A 4,090-nucleotide genomic window follows, 5' to 3' on the forward strand; every position below is an offset into this window, starting at 1 on the left:
ACGCAGGACGCGCTCGCTCCTTCCAGACGCATCATCATCATCCGTCTCTTATTTTCAAAATTGTAAATCCTCTGGAAACATTTGGAGAAGAGACGCGGCGACCGTCCTCGTCCTCCTCCTCCTTCTTCTTCTTCTCCCTTTTCCTCCTCCCCACGTTTAAAATCGCCCCACGCAGCTACGTGGCCTCGGTGGGGGGACAACAATAGGGGCCAATGAGGGTCCTAAACTTCCCTGCGCTTCAGAGAGAGAGAGAAAAAAAAGGGCAAGGCGACCATCGCGTCCTCTCCACTATTGTTTGGGGAAACCGGAGATCTCCGGCGCCCCAAATCCTCCCCTCTTGTCTCCGCAGCACACACACACACACATTACACAGAGACACCACGCACGACGCACGGCACGCACCGGCAGCAGCAGCAGCAGCTCCACCGGCGGCCTTTTCCAAACGACACCCACACACACGCACTGTAGAGAAATAAAATACTACTTACTTATTATTCCAGATTCTCCATTCAGGTATTTTCTCACTTTCCACTTTCTTTCCACTCAGCCGCCGTAGCACCGCGCGTGGCCCCGCCTCCCTCCGCTCCGGACTGGCCCCGCCTCCTCCGGTTCCCCCCGCGGGGAGGAGGAGGAGGAGGAGAGGGGGGGGGTCTGTGAAACTGTGTGGTTCAGCCGCAACACATTCCCACCACACACATATACAGGGCCGTTGTATAGGGGAGAAAGGTGATGATAATTCTAGGGGCCCAGCGCCCAGTGGGGCCCATAAAAAACCCCAGTAGTCTAATCTTTGTATGACTGAATTATTCTGCGTAAGACCCTGACTAATACAACATCTTTCCAAGAATATTTGTCTTTTAGATAATTTTCACTTAAAGCAGATATCAGTGGAATGTTTTTGTTAATATAAGTCCTAAATAGTCCTATTTTCCGTCAGCAATCACTTACATGAAGTATTTCAGCCTAAACACGAGTCTCTCCGTCACTCTGCTCTGCTGTAACCCGAGGAGAAAATTTTCCTTGTGGGATACAAGTGTTATCCAATGAGGAGAGAGAACGGCATGAAGGGCTGTGTGTGCAGCCAAGGGATGCGCGTGAATGTGGTGAAGTAGCACGAGGACCAATTGATGCCTGACAAGGGCGGGGGCTGCTAACTCATGGTGCGTTCAAAGAAACTCGTACTTTGTGTTTTTCCTTCCTGTGAAGTCATACCAGTTCGATCTGGTACGAGTTCACGGGTCGGAAGTTACGAGTGGCCGTTATAGGGAACTTTCACAGACAACAGGATGGTAAAAACACGAGCTACGGGTTACCTGGAACGCTACCAAGTCGTAGTTGTGACTTGAAGCTGTAACTTACGGTTTCAAAAGCCTGCCTTGAACGCAGCATTAGCCGAAACGGCCGTGAAGCTGATATCTGCTTTAAATTCACAATAAATAGAAAACTTAGATTTTTTCTACTTATTCCAAGTGAAAATATGCTTGAAAGAAGTCTAAGAAAAAAAAAAGGAAAAGTTAGGGGGAGGGGCCCACTTTAGTATTCTTTAAGGGGGCCCACAATTCCTAGCAACGGCCCTGACTGTATACACACACAATGTCAGGATCACTGGACTGTGGCTGTTTTAATTGGACCTGATCGTGATTTGTGTTTTTTTTTTATCTTCCTCATATTTTCTTTTATGTAAACTCTCTGTTCTTCTTGCACTAAAATCAACACTGCCAATTTGTTGTATATACTGTACTTTTGCACATTACATTTCATTTGCTATTTTATTAGGTATAGTTTGTTCTTTATATTCTTATCCTTTATGTTGTTATCGTCACTGTGTGTAATGCTGCTGCTGCACTGTAATTTCCCAGCTTGGGATCAATAAAGTATCTATCTATCTATCTATCTATCTATCTATCTATCTATCTATCTATCTATCTATCTATCTATCTATCTATCTATCTATCTATCTATCTATCTATCTATCTATCTATCTATCTACTTTGTCTCTTTATGAGTTTAATTAATAACATTTTTTTGTACCTTATCTCTATTGTCTCTATTTGCTACCGAATCACTTTGCACTTTATCTCTTTATTTTTTTCTAATTTCTGTTCATTTTGCTCATATAACATTGATTATGTATGCACTTTATCTCTTTTTTTTCCATGTTCATTTGTTAGCCATTGAAATTTGTCTTGCTGTAATTTGTTATAGGGGTGGAACCTATGTACAGGCTTCGTTCCCTCCTTGCACCATTGAAATTTGTGTGCTAAATAAATAAACTCTAACTCTATCTATCTATCTATCTATCTATCTATCTATCTATCTATCTATCTATCTATCTATCTATCTATCTATCTATCTATCTATCTATCTATCTATCTATCTGTCTGTCTATCTATCTGTCTATCTGTCTGTCTATCTTTGTTGTATTTGTTGTTTCTCTCGCCCCTAACCCTATGAGGACTTCTATTCAATGGTCTTTGAAATTTCGTAAATAAAAGGATCTCTGTGTGTGTCACTGGTTCATAAAACAAATGAAGCCAAAAACCGTCATCATCATTAAAGTGTTTTGAAATTCACACTGACTTTTTATGAGACTGTAAAGATAAATAGCAAAAAATAATGTAAAGATGAGGATTTTAAATCCATTTTGACTTCTAACCAAGAGAAACTTCCTACAGTGTTTGCCCCCTTTTTTTGCATAGCCTATTTGTCAGACTTCATCAAACACATTTTGATAATAGACAAAGATAACCCAACTAAATATAAAATGCAGTTTTTAAATGAGGATTTCATTTATAAAGAGAAAAAAAAGCTATTCAAGCCTACCTGGCCCTATGTGAAAAAGTAACCGCCCCCCCTTGTTAATCATGAACTAACTGTGATAAACCAAATTTTTTTGAACGCTGACATCAATTTCACTATTTCCACACCGAGGCCTCATCACTGCCAGACCTGTTGAATCAAGAAATCACTATTAAATATGATAAAAAGTAAAAAAAAAAAAAAAAAAATCAAGAAACTGTACATGATCCTCTGACCACTCGACATCAATATGCAACATTTAGTTTTGCACCGTTCTGTATCTCAGCTCCACTTTCACAGATTCTGTTGTTTATGTTCATACTTTTCTTTAGTTAACGTTCATTTTCCCTCTGATTTATGATATTTTGTATCGAAAAAACTGCTGCAGCTCTCAGGTCAGACCCTTTGTCCTTTTTTAACCCTTCTTTGTTCAGACACATTCACAGACTTACACAGTAGAGAGAGAAACCTCCCAGAGAAAAGCATGAGAATAAACAATAAATTGAGCCTCTCATCAGTGTTTCTCTGTGTGATCAGCTGACTGAGACCTGGACTTGAAAGAGTTGAATGTAACATTTTAAATATCAATGTGCTGATTTAAATACTTTTACAGTATTTACCAGGGGTTTAGCTCAGATTAGCCTGAAGGTCAGGACGGCTCCCAGGGGATCACATGGAAATCAGCTGGATAACAAAAAATATGTAAATTAAACATTACTCCACCGTCTTTTCTTTTTGCTTTGTGGATTATGTGAAATTCTGCTTAGTTTCTCCTCTTTAAAATCAATAATATATACATAATGTTACGTTTAAAGAATAGAAAACTTACAAAACTGGGATTTTTCAGTGTTTATGAGCGATTTGTGCAAAGTGAAAACACTAATATCTCTGCCTCACTTCACCATTTTGTTTCTAATGCTGATATATACATAATGCTACGTATAAAGAATAGAAAATACCTTTTCTGGGAGTTTTCAGTGTTTGTGAGCGAGTTGTGCAAAGTGAAAACTATCTCAGCCTCGAGGAAACTTGAACAGACATGAGCTCCTCCTCTACTTATCCTCTATAAAAGCAGGATGACATCATCATTCTGCTGTTTTGCCAGAACTTGTCAAATAATATGAAACAAAATAAGCCGAGGCCACTCTGACCTAGTATTTTTTTTTTTAGCAGGAACATTTCTCAGATATCTCCTCCTTTGTTTTTCTGTTTGCGTTAAACCACTGAAATAAAGAAAAAAAAACTGGAAAAGAAGCAATGTTTATTTCTTCATCAAGGCATCACAATTGGT

The sequence above is a fragment of the Trachurus trachurus genome (genome assembly GCF_905171665.1).
Source record: "Trachurus trachurus genome assembly, chromosome: 17".
NCBI lineage: Eukaryota > Metazoa > Chordata > Actinopteri > Carangiformes > Carangidae > Trachurus > Trachurus trachurus.